Source organism: Neovison vison, chromosome X (assembly GCF_020171115.1).
Source record: "Neovison vison isolate M4711 chromosome X, ASM_NN_V1, whole genome shotgun sequence".
Taxonomy (NCBI): Eukaryota; Metazoa; Chordata; class Mammalia; order Carnivora; family Mustelidae; genus Neogale; species Neogale vison.
Genome location: NC_058105.1, coordinates 8,118,547 through 8,137,117, shown reverse-complemented (window position 1 = coordinate 8,137,117; position 18,571 = coordinate 8,118,547). Strand labels below are relative to the sequence as shown.

The following is an 18,571-nucleotide window of genomic DNA, read 5'->3' as shown; positions in this document are numbered from 1 at the left end:
ACATAGCTTTAAGTCTGGAATTGTGATACCTCCAGCTTTGCTTTTTCTTTTTCAGAATCGCTTTGGCTATTTGGGGTCTTTTGTGGTTCTATATAAATTTTAAGATTTTTTTGTTGTAGTTCTGTGACAAATAACAATCTTAACCATTATACTGTAGTATATCTCATGACACAGACATTAGAGTAGCCATCCTCTGGATGTACTGACCCACCATACTGGGACTAAAGGGACTGCTCTAGGCCAGTGTTTTGTTTTGTTTTTTTTAATACTGAGATCTCTATGAGGATTAAATACTTTATTTCCATATTAATAATTTTAAAATGTTAATAAAAGCATATTATGAATTATTTGATTATTACCTTTGAAAGAGTTCTGCCCATGTACCAGAGCCCCTGCATTTCCATTTGTGTTTAAAGGGCACACTAAATGACCTTTAACCTAAAATAACATCTTTTATATTCTCTTGCACTTTTCCTCAAATTATGATCCACAGACTCCTGGGAATTGAGTTAACTTGCCAAGTTTATAAAACACTTACCTGGCCTAGGATGAAGGACTATTTTGAATAAATGATAAAAATGGGATATTATGTGCCAGACTTAAATTCAGAGTAGACTTACAGTATCCTGTGGGCATGGCACACCGGATAGGTACTTTGGTCAAAAGTCTGAGGTAGTGATGTACAATCACCACTTCCTGCCCCCTGGGGTGCCTGGGTGAGTGAGTGAGAATATACATGTGCACACGTGCACACACACTTGTACAAAAAAGTATTTTGAGGGGTGCCTGGGTGGCTCAGTTGGTTAAGCTTTTGACTTATTTTGGCTCAGGTGGTGGTCTCCAGGTTATGGCATCAGTCTCTGCACTGGGTGTGGAGCCTGCTTGGGATACTCTCTCTCCCTCTGCCCCTCCCACAGCTTGTGCATTCTCTCTCTCTAAATAATTTTTTTTTAAGAAGAGAAGTATTTTGATTATAGGGAGGAAGAAATGTGATTTTGGGAATAAAAGGGGGAGAAGGGATTAGGAATGTCTCTGAAGACTGATGCCCTAAGGTAAGTCTGGTTGTCAGCACTGAGGAAGCCATACGAGAATCTAACCAGCTTAACTGGAACCTCAGATATGGGAGGATGATTTAATTGTAAATCCCAGACCTATTTTACTGAAGGCCTGGAGCAGCAGCATCACAAAGGAGCTTACCAGAAATGCAGATTGTCAGGCCTACCCCAGACCTATTGAATCAGCATCTGCATTTTAATATATTAAAAAACAGATTTTGGACATCTAATTTTATGTTTATAATTTAATACATCTGAGGTCAAGGATTTCTAGTAAGTTCTCATATGATGCTGATCCTTATGCTGCTGGTCCATGCGCTATACTTTGAGAAACACCGCCCTCATATATGGGGGCTGGAGAGAGCAAAATAGAAGGTATAGATATACTTCCGGTTTTATTCAGGATTCAAACAGAAGATGATTATGCGCTTGAGCCTGCAGGTGCAGTTGGTTCAGCCGTGAAGAGCTAGCAATATAATTTCTTCCTATACATGAGCAGGTCTTCTATGTTATTTTAGTAATGCCTGGACACACTGTATTAGTCAAGTGTTCTCCAGAGAAACAGACCCAGTAGGATGTGTGTATATGTGTGTATATATTCATCGGGAGAAAGAGAGAGAGCCATTCATTATAAGCAATTGTCTGAGACAATTATGGAAGCTAAGGAGTCCCAAGATCTGCAGTTAGTAAACCAGAGACACGGGTGAGCTGATACGTAGTTTCCAGTCTGAGTCCAAAGGCCTGAGAACCAGGAGAGCCAATGTTGTAAATTCCATTCAAACAGTCAGCAGGCTGGAGACCCAAGAAGAGCTGGTTTCAGTCTGAGTCTAAAGACCAGTAAAGACCAGTGTCCTAGCTGAATAATCAGGCAGGAGGAGCTTCCTTTTACTTGGTCTTTTTTGTTCTATCACAGTCTTCAATTGATTGGACGAGGCCCAACATTATGGAGGGCAAATTGCTCTACTCAGTCTACCAATTCAATGTTCATCTAATCAAGGCACACCCTCAGAGACATACCCAGAATTCTGTTTGGTCAAATGTCTGGGCACTTTGTGGCCCAGGGAAAGTGAGACATAAAATGAAGCATCATCCACCCATAGTTTTGGTTGCTACTGTGAACTGTTAAATCATTATTACCTTGTTTAATTGGCTGTGGTGGTTATATAGAAACATTTTTGGTGCCTTGATCTTGTGTATATAAATTGCTGACAAAATCATTTTCCTAAAATTTATTTTTTTAAGATTTATTTATTTATTTGAGAAAGAGAGAAAGAGTATGAAAATGGGGAGGGTCAGAGGTAGAAAGGACTCCCCACTGGGCAGGGAGCCCAACACCAGCCGATCCCAAGACCCTGGGATCACGACCCAAGCCGGAGGCAGAGGCCCAGCAACTGAGCCACACAGATGCCCCAATTTCTATTAAATCTTATCCAGTATTTCTGTGTTTATAGCAAGATGGGGCCTATTGGCATCAGCTCATTTCTCCAAACTCTAGGAAGTCGTCTAGGTCAGTTTTCCTTACGTCGTAATCTAAGTACGACTTGTACCAAGTCACCTGGGATGCTTGTTCAAAAAGGCCTATTCCTGCCATCCTAGTCCAGACCAACTAAAATAGATATGACTCTGAGGAATCTGTATTTTTTTTAATACTTTGTTTATTTATTTGACAGAGATCGCAAGTAGGCAGAGAGGCAGGCAGAGAGAGAGAAGGGGAGAAGCAGGCTCCCTGCTGAGCAGAGAGCCCGATGCGGGGCTCCATCCCAGGACCCTGGGATCACGACCCGAGCCGAAGGCATCGGCTTAACCCACTGAGCCACCAAGGCCCCCCAGGAATCTGTATTTTAAATGAAAACACGCACCTTTGTACATTAAAGTGTAGCAGCCACCTTTTTGGGGTTTGTGCTCCAGGACAGAAAAGACAACCAAAGCCTTCCTGGGCGTAGAATGCCAATTATATAGCTCTCTTTACTGGATTTCCATATGAATAAATTTTCAGTCTCACAAATGTAAGGGGAAATCCTCAAAATGCTAGAGTAATTGTGCTTTTTCCCTGAATTGCAGAGCACTGTTGACTTTCTGATTCTGCTTGCCTTAATAATGAATTCTTAAGTGGTGTACACTTCCCTAGCGGAGCTGAAAGAAGCAAGGCGATTTCAAGCAGAGCAGAGAGACATCGAGCGACAAATCTGGTTTAGTTTAGGTGAAGAAAAGAAGGAGGAATTTTCCACTTTAAGCTTACTGGAGGCTGTAGTGACACTACATTCCATCTGTTTGAAAAACCTTCTTACACCAATTAAATGTGGCATATTTTGATTTGGCTTCCAATAAGTTTAGATTGTGTAATTCAAAGCTTTTCTTTTCAGGAGACATTATCTGCCACATTACAGTTTAGTACCTAACCCAGTGAGTTCAGTGGTTGCTAAGGGACTAGTCAATGCATGTTTGAATTATCAAAGCTGTACCTTCAATTGACAAAGAGTTAAGGTTAAGAGATGCAATCAGGAAGTTGGGGAATGTCCTCCTGAATGTGAAAGGATGATCACAGGGTAGAGTGTAGAGGCATAGTGCTAATGAGTATTTTTTTTCCTCTCTTGACAAATTGAAATAAAGAATCAGATATGCTTAGCATTCAATCTAACTAATTTTGAACTTTGGGAAAGAAATTCAGCATTTTGTTACTGATTATTTGAGGAACTGAGGTCTTTATCAATAGAGGGAAGATTCCTCCTGCACAGTCAACAGCTGAGAACAGTCCTATAATTCAGAGAAGGAGGCCAAGAAACATCTCTGAGGGGACTGAAATTTTCAGGAGGCAATGATACTTCTTATACATAAGGAAGATTCCACTGACAGAAGTGTCTTACCCCATCCTGATCTCAGAAAGGCTCTATATAAACTCACAGTTCTTACCAAGTTATTCTGATGATTGAACACAAGCCACACCTGCCCATTCACTGGGTACCAGCAACTAACAAAAAATACACATATATACACACACACAATCTCTTTCTCACTCTCTCTCTCTGCCCTCCTCCTATTTAGTCAGAGTTAAGGTGACTGAAATAACAATTTCCCAAGTGTAGCATCCCTCATCAGGACCAGTTCTTAGGACCTCTTGACATCTATTTTTAAACTACAAAACCTTTTCACAGAAAATAAGCCAAATATGTCAGGACTAAAATCATTCTTGCAAAAGTTTGAACTATTTTAAGGAAAAGGGTAGAGTTAGAATAAACATTCTATTTATGAAATATTACATTGATTATATTAAGTAGGGTTGATTTGAAGGATTAGCAAGTAAAATATGAAATTTGCCTTAGGTATGCCTGTTCTTTTAATCTTGCTTTAGATCATAACCTATTAGGTCAATAGCATTTATTAGTGAGCAATTTTAACAAAGAAGCATTTGGATATTTTCAAAAAAAATAGAAAGTAAAACTGAGTTTGAAAGTATACCAAATATATGTAATACACTTTACTCATTTATCAAGTAACTAGAGAAAGAGGGACAAAACCATAAAATTTCTTGCTGAGCAACAGATTGGTAGTTAATCAGAGCCCAGGTTCCTATGTGTTCATCCCAATGCCTATACTACACTATGTTTTTTAATCTTTCATTCACTTTATTTTGCCTGTGAAGAAACTAGTTCCTGGGGCACCTGGGTGGCTCAGTGGGTTAAGCCTCTGCCTTTGGCTCAGGTCACAGTCTCAGGGTCTGGGGTAGAGCCCTGCATCAGGCTCTCTGCTCAGTGGAGAGCCTGCTTCCCCCCCTCCACCTGCCTCTCTGCGTACTTGTGATCTCTCTCTCTATCTCTCTGTCAAATAAATAAATCTTTAAAAAATTATTTTAAAAAATAAAAGTAAAAAAAAAGAAACTAGTTGCTTAGAGCTTGAAGCCATTACCAAGGATTCATATCTATCATAAAGTATAATCTAAGTATCGTCTAAGCAAAAGAAATAAAAGGGATCCAGACTGAAAAGGAGCAAGTTAAACTGTCTCTGGTTGAAGACAACATGATCTTATATGTAGTAAACCCCAAAGAATCTATAAAGAAACTCTTAGAATAAATGAATTCAGTAAATGTGCAAGACACAAAATCAATGTATAAGAAACCATTGTGTTTCTAAACACCAACAGCGAACTCTATGAAAAAGAAAGAATGCAATCCCATTTACAATAGCATGATAAAGAATAAAATCCATAAGAATAAATTTAACTGAGGTAAAAGGTCTATACACTGAAAACTATAAGATGTTGATGAAAGAAATTGAAGACACAAGTAAATGGAAAGATATCTGTGTTCATGGATTGGAGGAATTAACATTATTAAAATGTCCATACTGCCCTAAGTTATCTACAGACCCAGTGTAATCTCTATCAAAATTCCAATGGCATTTTTTATAGAAATAGGAAACATAATCCTAAAGTTCATATGGAACCACAAAAGACTCGAGTAGGCCAAGCAATCTTGAGAAGGAAGACATAGGTGGAGGCCTCACACTTTCTGATTTCAAACCATATTACAAAACTATAATAATCAAAACAGTATAGTACTGGCATAAAAACATAGATAAATAGAGCAGAAGAGAGAGACTGAAAATAAACCCACACATATGTGGCCAACCGGTCTATGACAATGGAGAATACACAATGGAGAAACAAGAGTCTCTTCAAGAAACAGTGTTGGGAAAACTGGATAATCACACGAAAAAGAATGATATTGGACCCTTCTCTTACACCATCCACAGAAACTAAAATGCATTAAAGACTTAAGACTTAAAACTCCCATGGCAGTGGGAGAGGGGACAGAGAAAAAGCTCCTTGACATTGTTCCTGGCAATTTTGGGGGGGGCGTGGGGAGGATTTGACACCAAAGTGCAGATGGTGGGGACGCCTGGGTGGCTCAGTTGGTTGGACGACTGCCTTCGGCTCAGGGCGTGATCCTGGAGTCCCGGGATCGAGTCCCACATCGGGCTCCCAGCTCCATGGGGAGTCTGCTTCGCTCTCTGACCTTCTCCTCGCTCATGCTCTCTCTCACTGTCTCTCTCTCTCAAATAAATAAATAAAATTAAAAAAAAAATCTTTTAAAAAAAAAAGTGCAGATGGTGAAAGCAAAAAATAAACAAGTGGGACTACATCAAACTAAAAAGCTTCTGAACAGTGAAGGAAACTTTCAACAAAATGAAAAGGCAACATACAGAATAGGGAAATTATATTTGCAAACCATATCTCCAAAAACGGTTTAATATCCAAAATACATAAGAAAGTCACACAACTTAGCAAAAAAACAAATCAAAAAACAAACAACCCAATTTAAAAAATGGACAAAGGACCTGAATAGACATTTTATCAAAGACATACAAATAGCCACAAATACAAGAAAAGATGCTCAACATCATTAATCATCAGGGAAATGGAAATCAAAACCACAATGAGAAATCTCTTCATACATATTATAACAGCTAGTATGAAAAAGACAAGCCAAAACAAGTGTTGGTGAAGATGTGGAGAAAAGGGAAACCCTTGTATCACTATTGGTGGAAATGAACATTGGTACAGGATCTCAAGGAGATATCTGCACTCCCATGTTCACTGAAGCATTAGTCACATAGCCAAGATATGGAAACAACTTGTCTGTCAACAGATGGATAAAGAAAATGTGATACACACACAAAGAATGGTTCTCAGCCATAAAAAGAAATTGAAGGAAATCATGCCATTTGTAATAACATGGGTGAACCTGGAGGACATCATAAGTGAAATAAACGAGCTAGAGAAAGACAAATACTATATGTTCTCATTAATATGTCGGAATTTGAAAAGTCAGGATCATGGAACCAGAGAGTAGAACAGTATTTATCAGAGACTGGGTTTGGGAGAAATGGTGAGATATTGGTCAAATAAAACAAACTTTTAGCTATACAATGAATAATTTCTGGATATATGATATGTAAGAGGATAATTATATTTAATTTATATTGTATTATATACTTGAAATTTGCTAAAAGAGTAGATACTAAGTGTTCTCACCACATCAAGAAAAAGGCAACTATGTTTTGTGATGGATGTGTTTGTTAATTTGATTGTGAAAGTCATTTTACAATATGTACATATATCAAAGCATCACTTTGTATGCCTTAAATATATATATATTAATTTTTATTTGTCAAAAAGATAAAAACTTCAGTCATAATGGCCTCATTTCAATTGCTCAGTAGCAACATGCAACTTCTATTTTGGACAATGCATTATTCAATCATGTTTTTAAGGGACTTGCAATAATAACAAAACACGCAATCTATGATTTCTATAGAGGAAAGGAAGTCACTGAAAATAAGGATATAATGGCTTAGGAGTTTAGACTTATAGGGGCACCTAGCTGGCCCAGTCATAAAAGCAGGCAAATCTTGATCTTGGGGTTGTGAGTTTGAGCCCCATGTTGAGTGTAGCGATTACTTAAATAAAACTTTTTAAAATTTTTAGAAGTTTAGATTATAAAATATCTGAAAGTACAGAGGCACAAAGCTAAAAGCATGAACAACTAAGTGGAAGTAATGAGAGAAGGAGGCATGCTTTGGAGGTTCACACTGACAACATGTCATAATGGCATCATCCAGAGTCGAACCTGACATCTTGGCTACAGCGGAATGGGAATGGGAAAAAAGATCATTAGAAGTAAAGAGGGTGAGGAACTGAGGTTATAGAGTTTTGGTTGGGTTGCCCACCAACGATGTTTAAGACATGGCAGGTGGTAACAGGAAGAGGGGAGAAGGGAGAGGCCATGAGCCAAGAGTCCAGGACTCCACTGAAGAAGGAATTTTGAGCAAGATGTCAATAATGACTGCAGAAGTGGTAGTTTGTGGCATAGGCTTACAAGGGTTTTATGAGCTACAAGGATTCTGGGCGTCGAATGGAGGTGGGAATTAAAAGGAGTCTGAAAATGTTGGGAGATGTAGTTTCTAGTGTTCATGGGAGAGCCAATAGGAACAGGAGAGAAAAAGTTTAAGGACGACTTTAGAAAGGACAATTTCCAACCTAAGACTTGTCATAGTTGAGTGCAGAGTAACAAGCCAGACATGACCTTGGCCAGCAGCCCCTGGGACCTTAGGAAACACCTGGTAGGAAAAAGTGAAAAAAGATTAAGTAAAATACAGTTGAGTTGTTCCAGGGATGAATGTTGACTTGGAAAAATGGAAACAGAGACTAGAAAGGGTTTGTAAAGTGGCTGATATGAGTATATCTCTCAGTTGGCACAGTAAGGCCAGTAACTAATGAACAGTACAATCTCCCTGCTGAATATTAGCCATGGTGTCAAGGAGAACCATAAAGGGAGCTGGCCTGGGAACCAGAGTGAACAACCATCTCTAATCTTCACAGGAAACAGCTTCCTATATAAGCAGTGACTCTACTTGGGGACACAAACACATCCACATGCACCAATACAAAATGCAAACAGTTTTATTAAATTGTTTTCAATAAATGAGAACCTAACAGGTGAGGTAGCAGAACCAGAGCAGCTCCCTGCGGAATCACAAAGAACCGGACACATAGGGCTCAGAAAGCAATTTGAGTCCAGGGGCCACTACCCTGATGAAGGAAGCCCAGATTCAGGGATGTCCTACCCCCCGCCACCAGGGGCAGCTGCTCTGAGGATGTGGCTCTGAACAATCTTGAGGCCAGAGTCTGGGTAAAGCACTGCCGGAAGAAATGAAAAAGCTACTGATGGGGTCTCAGGAAGAAGCAGACAAGTCTGATAGTTTCCTTCCATCTGTGTCTCCCTATTCCCTGATCCCACTCAGACCTCTGCTCATGACCATGCAGGCCCCCGCTGGTTGCATTCAGATGACTCAAACCCAGCAACTGTCCTAGAGCAACTCCCCGATAAATGCTTCAGGTACGTCCATGCTCTCAGAGGACATGCCTGTGGGTTTCACTGTGTGAGGCGTCTTGAAGGGCAGCCTTCCCACCAGAACCTTCCAGAACAGCACAGCACCTGTTCCTCCTGCAGTCCCTCTGAAGGGGTAGGAAGCCCAGACTCTGGCATGATGGTCCTTCCCCTTCCCCTTCTCCTTCTCCTTCTTCTATAGGCTAGAAGGAAGGAAGCTCTGGACCAGCTCCTCCTTGGAATTCTGGTAGAATGAAGTGTTTCAGGAGAGAGACAGCCTCCAACTCTTCCCCGGCCCAAGGCGGTCTGCTACAAGCACAGCCACAGCCACAGCACAGAGCCACTCCTGGGCAAGATGGGCAGGGCCAGAGGCCCAAAGAGGCACTGATCGTCGTCCATGAAGAGAAAACTTGGCACCGAGTTTTTACAAAATTATACACATACAGACAAAATGATAGGTGGGTAAAGTACACAGGAACAGCAATGTGTCCGCTCTGGTCACTTAATCAAGCTACTGTGTGATCCTTGAACCAGCTCTGAAGAGGGCTCAATAGTCTGAAAGTTAGCTTCAAGTTCATCACAAAAAAGAATTCCAAAACACCCTAACCAGTGAGAGCAGCATCAGAGAAAACCCATGATGATAACTGTGAAGCCGACACAGAGCTGCACATATCATTCTGGTCCATTTATGAACGTGCTCATCGCTTCAACACAAAGAAATACAATGAAATGTTCCATGCTCATGGATTGGAAGAAAAAATGCTGTTAAAATGTCTATATTACCCAAAGCAATCTATACATTCAATGCAATCCCTATCAAAATATGTGATGCAGGGCTTGATCCCACAACCCTGAGATCATGACCTGACCCAAAACCAAGAGTCAGATGCTCAATCGACTGTGACACCCAGACACCACACCCCCCAAAGCAATCTTGAAAAAGAAAAGCAAACCTGGAGGCATCACAATTCTTGACCTCAGCTGATATTACCAAGTTGTTGTAAACGTGGTACTGACACAAAAATAGACACATAGACTAATGGAACAGAATGGAAAATCCAGAAGCAGACCCACAATTATATGATCAATTAATCTTCAACAAAGCAGAAAAGAATATGCAATAGGAAAAATCTCTTCAAAAACTGGTGTTGGGAAAATGGACAGCTACATGCAGAAGAATGAAACTGGACCACTTTCTCACACCAGACACTAAAATAAATTCAAAATGGATGAAAGGCCTAAATGTGAGACCTAAAACCATAAAGTCCTAGAGGAGAACACAGGCAGTAACTTATCTGACATAGGCCGTTGCAACTTTTTTCTAGCTATATCTCCTGAGGAAAGGGAAACAGAAGCAAAAAAAGCTCTGCACAGTGAAGGAAACAATCAACAAAAGTAAAGAGCAAACTATGGAATGGGAGAAGATATACACAAATGACATATACAATAAAATATGTGTCCAAAATATATAAAGAACTCACAAAACTCAACGTGCAAAAACCAAATAATCCAATTAAAAAATAGGCAGAAGACATAAGCAGACATTTCTCCAAAGAAGACATCACGATGGCCAAAAGATACATGAAATGATGCTCAACATCACTCATAATCAGGGAAATACAAATCAAAACTACAGTGAGATACCACCTCACACTGGTCAGAATGGCTAAAATAAACAAGATAAGAAACAACAGGTGTTGGTGAGGGGGTGGAGAAGAAGGAACCCCCGTGAACTGTTGGTGGGAATGTAAATTGGTGCAGCCACTGTAGAAAACAGTATGGAGGGTCCTCAAAAATAGAAGTGCCCTATGACCCAGCAAATTGCATTACTGGGCATTTACCCAAAGAATACAAGAACACCAATTTAAAGGGACACATGTAGCCCTGCATTTACAGCATTATTTACAAGAGCCAAGATATGGAAGCAGCCCAAGTGTCCCTCAGTTGATGAATGAATGAAGATACATATTATATATAAATTATATATTACATATACACACACACACATAATGGAATATTACTCAGCCATAAAAAAGAATGAAAACTTGTCACTGGCAATGACATGGATAGAGCTAGAGCGTATAATGCTAAGTGAAGTCAGTCAGTCAGAGAAAGGTAAATACCATAGGGCTTCACTCATACATAGATTTTAAAAAACAAACAAACAAACAAAAAAGCGAAGCGAACGAAGGAAAAAGGGGGGGTGGGCAAACCAAGAAACAGACATTTAACTACAGAGAAGTTCATGACTACCAGAAGGAAAGCGGGTGGGGGGGATGGATGAAACAGGTGATGGAAAGTAAGGAGGGCATTTGTCCTGATAAGCACCAGCTGATGCATGGAAGTGTTGGATTTCTATATCATATGCCTGAAACTAATACAATACGGTATGTTCCCCAACTGCAATTAAAATAGAGACTTTAAAAAACAATTTAAAAATTTCTAGGCACTTTACAGTGACACTCATAGTTCTTTACCGGATCAAATAATGAGATTTCTTCTCAGTGTTTTTGCTGAGTTGGTCACAAGTTCAACTTGGCTGTAGTATTTTGTTTTAGTTCTAATTCCACCCCTAAATAACTGCTGAGTCGGGCATAGAGAAGCACCCCCCCACACAGGGGATTAAGGAAGCTGAGTGACACCGGTCAGCAGAAAGACTTGGCGATCAACAGGGAAGCCCACACAGCGACACAATCACCCCCATGCCACAGAAGAGATGGTCAAACAAGTGGACCAGGAGCAAAAGAGAATGAGTGACGGGCATTCCAAACCACATAAAGAAAGTGACAGTTGATTTTTTTTTTAAATTAAAGCCCTCAACTGCGTTCGGTTCCTCCATATTCCGAGCCTGCAGTGGCCTGTTGAGTTTTTCCCACCTGATGTCACTCTGACATTTGCTCTTCTGGCTCCATTTTAAAGGCCCCTTAGGATTGTATCAGGCCTACCTACATTATCCAGGACAACCTCCCTGGCTGACGGTCAGCCTTAATTCCATCGGCAACCTTGATCCTCCTTTGCCATGTAAGGTAAACCTAGTCACAGGTTCCAGGGATTAAGACACACACACACACACACACACACACACCGGTGGCCACTGTTTGCCTAGCATGCTCTCTCAAAAAAATAAGCAACGATAAATCATCCAAGGCACGGCGCCCATGTCAGGGTTAGAAGTCATGTGTGCATTTCTTCTTCTTTATTGTCAACATCTCTTTCTCCTTTGTCGTTTAATATTCTAAAGAGAGCTTTCCAGGGCAACCTAGAGATCAAACTATGAAGGTTTTTCCCAGCTCACAACAACCACTAAGTTTCTCTCCTGGATGAATTCGTAGATAGAAAGGCTCCAGGCTGGGTCCTTTCCTAATAAAAGTCTTTAAAAGTAAGCAATGATCTGTCACAAGAAGTTGTTTCATGGCAATGGCAGTTTAAGGGGACTGCCCTTCAGCATGAATTCTCCGATGCCAAGCAAGAGGATTCACAGGCCCAAAGACTTTCCGTGGTAGTTACATTCCAAAATTCTTCCCCTAGTGTGAGTCAGGTCATGTCAGGCGCGGAGGGCTCACCAGCATGAGGCCTTCCCGCGTCTCTTCCCTTCACCGTCCCAGGCACGGCTCACCAGCATGAGGCCTTCCCGCGTCTCTTCCCTTCACCGTCCCAGGCACGAACCCTCTAGTGCTTGGTGAGGGCTAAGCTGAAGCCAAATGCTTCCTAACACCATGTGCTCCTCGGGCTTCTCAGCAGTGCTGGTCCCTGTGGCCCTCCTGCCTTCTCTGCCCTCAGAGGGTTTTCGTCCTGGAGTTGTTACGCAGGAGGAAACTGAAGCGTTGGGTGAAGGCCTCGCCACGTTCTTCGTGCTCCCGGGGTGCATCTGCAGGTGTAGTGGACTCCACTGGTGCTGCGTGAGGTGCCATCTGCCTCGAAGGCCTTTCCACGCTTGCTGCTTTCCCCAGTGTGGACAGTGTCGTGCTGGCTGGGAGAGCTGTCCTGGCAGCCGTCGGGCTTCTCCCCAGCGTGAATGTGCTCGTGCTGCATGGGGTGCGACTTGTGGATAGAGGCTACATCCTCTATCCTAACCCTAACCCACTTGATGCTTCCAGAGGCTTCTCAGTGTCCTCCTTGGGTAAGAAGCTAAGGAGAAGCTGAGACAAAAGGCTTTTCTGCATTCCCTCTACCCAAAGGGTTCTTCTCTGGCGTGCATTCTCTTACACTGGATGAAAGCAGAGTGGCAGGTGAAGGCCTCTCCACATTCACTCCCCTCACTGGGCTTCTCCCTACTATGGACAGGGTCAAATGCGGTGCGCTCTGTTGAGAAACTCTGTGGGGCTCGTTGTGCTGCCAGGTCGTCTTTCTGGAGTCAGTCTCCCGATCTTGTAGAGGAAATTCCCCTTATCCCCTTCCCTGAAGTCCTTGAACTTTTTTTTTTTTTAAAGATTTTATTTATTTATTTGAGAGAGAGAGAGACCGTGAGAGAGAGCATGAGCGAGGAGAAGGTCAGAGAGCGAAGCAGACTCCCCATGGAGCTGGGAGCCCGATGTGGGACCCGATCCCGGGACTCCAGGATCACGCCCCGAGCCGAAGGCAGTCGTCCAACCAACTGAGCCACCCAGGCGTCCTTGAACTTTTAAGAATTCTTCCCTGGATGAAGCCTGGGGTCTTCCCTTGGTGGGGATGAACCCTGTTCGTAGGCCGAAACCCCCGGAGAGAACTTCTGCCATAAAGCTCTTGAGCGCATGCTATCCACCTGTCCGCAGACTATGCATTCGAGGCTCTTCTTCCAGGGAGTCTCCTGGAGGACTGGCCATGCACTCAAGCGCCTTTCCTGCATTTCTGAAGGCCCTTCCTTGCCGATCCCTGCCTCAGCCCACTCTGGACACCCCCTGAGGCTCCCAAAGTCAGTTGTCCAGGGAGCAAGGCTCCTTGATGGTAGGCTCTGTTGTGTCAGGTTTTGCTCGGTAGCCTAAAGGGGATCTTGTATATAAAAGCCAGCTACTAGGAGACAGAGAAGCAGCGAAATTACCACTTCAGGGGGAAATGAAGATGAAAATAGTGTCTCTGTGCCTGCTGTGTTTCGACATTTCTGAAACCTCTGTTTGCAATTTCTTTCTTTTCTGATCCTTGGATCTCTGACATCTTTAAAGGGAAATCCAGGGGAATTGGGAATGAGTGGATATCATCTCAAAGTCAAGGGCCATCTCTAAACTGGGACTCACGATACTGCCCAACTTTTCCTTGCTTGCCAAAGCCCGAGAGTCTAGGGTAATAAAATCAGTGGGGCAGGGGTGACACGTGGGTGACAGTGGGTGACACTCGCGCAATGGTAGCTGCTTCTCTAGACACTGACCCACAAGAGAGGGAGGGGAAAGGAACGGTTTTTTCCAGACGCCAGTGTCATTTAATGAGTGGTCTGTGCACTCTCCTGTGTAACTGGAGACTCTTGGTCCATACCTTCGGAAGCGAGGAACAGCCCTCGAGGTAGGCCTCTGGGAACGACAGAGCTTCAAACCTTTCACTGAGATGTGTTTTCCTCCAAAGGGTACCAGGTAACAGTGATGGGAAATGCCTCTGAACGTCAACTCACCTTTCTTCTTGGAAAAGAGCTCATCACCAAGGGCCCCTGCTGTGGGGGCTCTGAGGACCCCTTGACCCCTGGGCCAGCCAGCTTCCTTCTTGTGGAAGTCTGGGATGAGGATCTCAGATTGAGGCCAGCCTATGAAGGGCACTGGGGTGAGAAACTGAGGGAAATAGAGGCTCAGGTGGCCCTTTCCTGCCTCCAGGATGTCCACACAAAAAAGCCCAACTACGGAGAGAAACTGAAAACAAGGATGTAGAACTCGTGGACAAAAGTAGAGGCAAGGAATCTAGGGTCCTCAGAGAGTGATCTGCACCAGAAAGAGCTAATCGGCTGCATAGAGAAGACACACAGAAGCCATGACAAGAGACACAGAGGCCAAGGTGTATCATGGTTCCTTTCGGGTTTTGATTTCAGTCTCTCATGGGCCCCAGCTGGACATTCTGCCCTTGGCTTCTGCTGTATCTCCCCCATTCCCTTCCAATAAATTCTCCCTTTCTTTTGAACCATTTTGAAGGGGACTGTGATCCTGGCCCCACCAACCCCTGCTAGACACACAGGGAGACCAGGCAGGATGTGAGACACAAACACAGCAGGAGCTGTGGGGAAGAGAGAGGGAAGGTCCCCATACTGTTTGGCCTAGCCAGGCCTGCAGTGCAAGGGCAGAATGAAGGAGGCTGCAGGTTCCCCCCAGGAGACAGCTTAAGTGAAAACCTACCCAGTGAGAGAAGGGCATCCGGGTCTGCAGCATCACCTCCTGGTACAGTGGCCTTTGGGCTCAATGTGTTGAGCTAGGACCGCCAAGGGAAGGTCATGGCCACATCCTCAAAGGCCGCTGATCCCTAGGAAGTCAAAGAGAGGCAGGGATTAGAGACTGTCACTCCATCACTGGAAAAGATCCAGCGGGTACCCAAGGTCTGAATCACTAGGCACCTCCTGAGGGCCTCGCTCTGTGCTGGGCTCAAGGGCAGTGGTGGATGCTGCCTTGGCCCAGGATGCAATTTTGTCAGAGTCTGACACAAAAGTCTGCTAGGGGGGCAGCCAGGGGAGACAATAGCACGCCTCGGTGGCCTGAGAGGAGCAGAGAGTACGCACTAGAGGACGTCAAAGGAGGAAATAATAACAGCAATCGTCCCACCAATGATGGGAACAGCAGCAGCTGCTGAGTCTCATTGGTCCTCGCTGTGCACCTGGCTCTGTGCTGAGGGTTGCCTGCTGTGTGACCTTGGGGAAGTCACTTCGTTCCTCTCAGCAGTGAGTTCTGCATCAGTAGGACTAACGTTCCCCGCTTCAGCAGGCTGTTGTCAGAATGCAAGAGAAAATGTTCATAAGGCAGACACTGGAATGCCTGGCCCACACCTGTGCCTGCTATGTTTTTACTACTTGTGTTCATCTTCCCACAGCCCAGGTCAACACTGTCATCATCTCCGTGTCACAGCCAGTGTGCTGAGGCTCAGGGAGATCCAGCAAGTCAAGCAGAGTCACATCTAAAAAGCGGACATCTGAACCCAGGTCCCTCTGGCTAACCCCCATACCCCTCCACCACTACAATGAGAGTGAGATGAACATGCAGCAATTCCAATAGCACAGTCTTGCCCAATGGGACGTGTCTCAGCAGCTGGAAGGGGCCCTCAGCAACCACACCAGCCCCCTCATGCCTTCTTGACCAGTCCATATCCCTACTTTTGCCCATGTGGTTCCCTCTGCCAGAAATGCTCCTTATGCCTTCCTCATTAGGAAGCCTAAACCCATTCTGCAAAGATTTCAGGTGTCATCTCCAGGCCTCCCCAGCCCACTGTGGGTACTGTTGTGCTTAGGAGTGGAGGCTCTGGGGGTTGGCATACTGAGTTGGAGCTTCAGCTACTTAAGAGCTGGGTGACCTTGGGCTGGGAAATTGACTTCTCTGAGCCTCAAGTTTCCCTTCTGTGAAGTAAGGATAAGAACAGAAGGAAATTCTTTTTTTTCTTTTTTTTTTAAAGATTTTATTTATTTCACAGGAATAGAGAGATCACAAGTAAGCAGAGAGGCAGGCAGAGGGAGGGGGGAAGCAGGCTCCCTGCTGAGCAAAGAGCCCGATGCGGAGCTCGATCCTAGGACCCTGGGATCCTGACCTGAGCTGAAAGCAGAAGCATAACCCACTGAGCCACCCAGCGCCCCCAGAAGCAAATTCTAAGGAGGTAAGACTTAAATGAGGTGGTACATAATAATTGTCCCTCAGGGCATATCAAGGGCTTGATGAAGGCCAACACTTCACGGTTGTTTTGTTACTACTATTTTTCCTATTTACTCCCTCAGCACAACCTGGAAAAGCTCAACCTAACGTGCATCTTTGCTTTTGTAACTATGCCATGTCCCCTGCACAAAAATGCCAAAATGAGAGCAGACTGGAACAGGGGCTATTTTAGCTAGAACTGCCAGGAAAAGCCTCATTAAAGAGGTGATATTTGAGCAGAGCCTGGAAGGATGTGAAAGGGCCGCCAAGGAAAGATCTGGCAACAGTGTCCCCATCAGGGGCAACTCCGAAGGTCAAAGCTGGGAGGAAGTGGGAAAGAGTTTGGCATATTCAGGTTGGCCTGGCTGGATGGCAGTGAGCAAGGGAAGAAAAGAAGGGGACAAGATCGTCTCCAAGCATGGAACTTTCCAAGGCATGGTAGGGAGTCCGTGAAGGGTAGCATCGTGCACTCATTTACTCATTTACTGAGCACCTGTTACAAACCAGCACTGCTCTAGGCCTGGGGTAGAGCACAAGGAGAAGCTTACATTCCAGGGTTGGAGACAGATCATCCACAAGGAACTAAACAAAAGATCAAGACAGTCCTAAAGACAACAAAAGAGTAAGGAAACAAACTGGGGGCAACTTTCCATGGGGCAACCAAGGAAGTCATCTTGAAGGAGGGGACACTGGGTCAAGTTTGCAATGAAGTGAGGGTTTGGATCGAGTCATGTGACAGCAAAGGAAAAAAGAAGGCAAGACTTGAGAGCCATCAGGGCTGTGATGAGAGTAAACAGGATGTCCGCTAGAGGAATGAACTGGCCCGGCGTATGTTTACATCCAAACCATAAACTAAAACTGGGTTCAAACTACAGCACTGCCTCGTACCAACTGCACAAACTTACAGAAGGACTCAACCTCCCTGTGCCTCAATATCCTGATCTGTCAAACGGGCACAGTGGTACCTATCCCATAGGGCTGCTGTTGATATCAAACACTTTAGTACCTGTCAAGAGAGGCATATCAGCTTTTACTGTCTACAGGATTAACACCTTGGTGCAATGAGGCGATGAGCCTTTGAAAATGTGGGTGGCTTTCTTGCTTTTAAGCGTTTAAGAGGGTGTGATAGCTAATACTTTATTTTAATCAAATGTTTAGAGGTATAGTTACTTTTCAAACAATTCGCAGGAATTTGTGTGAATTTAACTAGTTAAATCTGTGCGACCCGCCCCTCTCGCTCTAGTCCGTGCGACAGCGCACGGATGCTCGGCTTCCCTCGAAGCTCCCCAGGCGCTCCCTACCCAGTCGCACACCCAAGCCTCGGCACAGGCCCGCCCTTCCGCCTGTAACACCCGCCACGCCGCCTCCCACTGGCCGTCAGAAATGGGGACGTCACTCAGGGCACCCCACCGTCCGCCCGGGCTGCAGTGACCTCAGCAGGCGCCCTCATTCGGAGCTTTGCGATCGGGAGGTGGCGGCGGGCGGGGGACCACGTGGGGACGGCAGCACCCACCTGCGCCCGGGCCACCAGCGCAGCCGCCGCCGGCAGGGCCTGCGGGCGGCCCAGGGCCGGGAGACACGCGCGGGGCCCCGAACTCCGCGGTCCCCAGCCCGGCCCCCGCGACGGGGGATACGGGGAAGCGACACTGCCGAGCCTCAGACCCGGGTCTGTGCAGTGAGGACAGCAGTTTCTCTTCCGGCACCAGGAACGAATAAAATAACCGCCGCGGGGACCAGGCCAGAAGTCCCGCCCCGACACGGCGCGTAGTGCACGGTTTCGTCCCTCTCCGGCTGCTTCATTGGCCAGCGACGCCGCCGCTCGTGGAGGAGGGCCTTCTGGGTGATGTAG

The 18,571-nt window shown here is 44.7% G+C and overlaps 1 long non-coding RNA gene across 2 annotated transcripts in view; it reads right to left on the bottom strand.

Annotated features, from left to right (window-relative positions):
- Positions 1 to 18,361, bottom strand: part of LOC122897353 — a 133,513-nt gene extending 115,152 nt beyond the window's left edge. For both annotated transcript variants that reach the window (XR_006382516.1, XR_006382515.1), the window contains exons 1-2: positions 18,236 to 18,361; positions 15,229 to 15,352 (exon numbers count right to left, since the gene is read on the bottom strand). This is a non-coding gene — a long non-coding RNA (uncharacterized LOC122897353). The remainder of the gene's footprint in view (positions 1 to 15,228; positions 15,353 to 18,235) is intronic.
- Between the last annotated feature and the right edge of the window lie 210 nt (positions 18,362 to 18,571).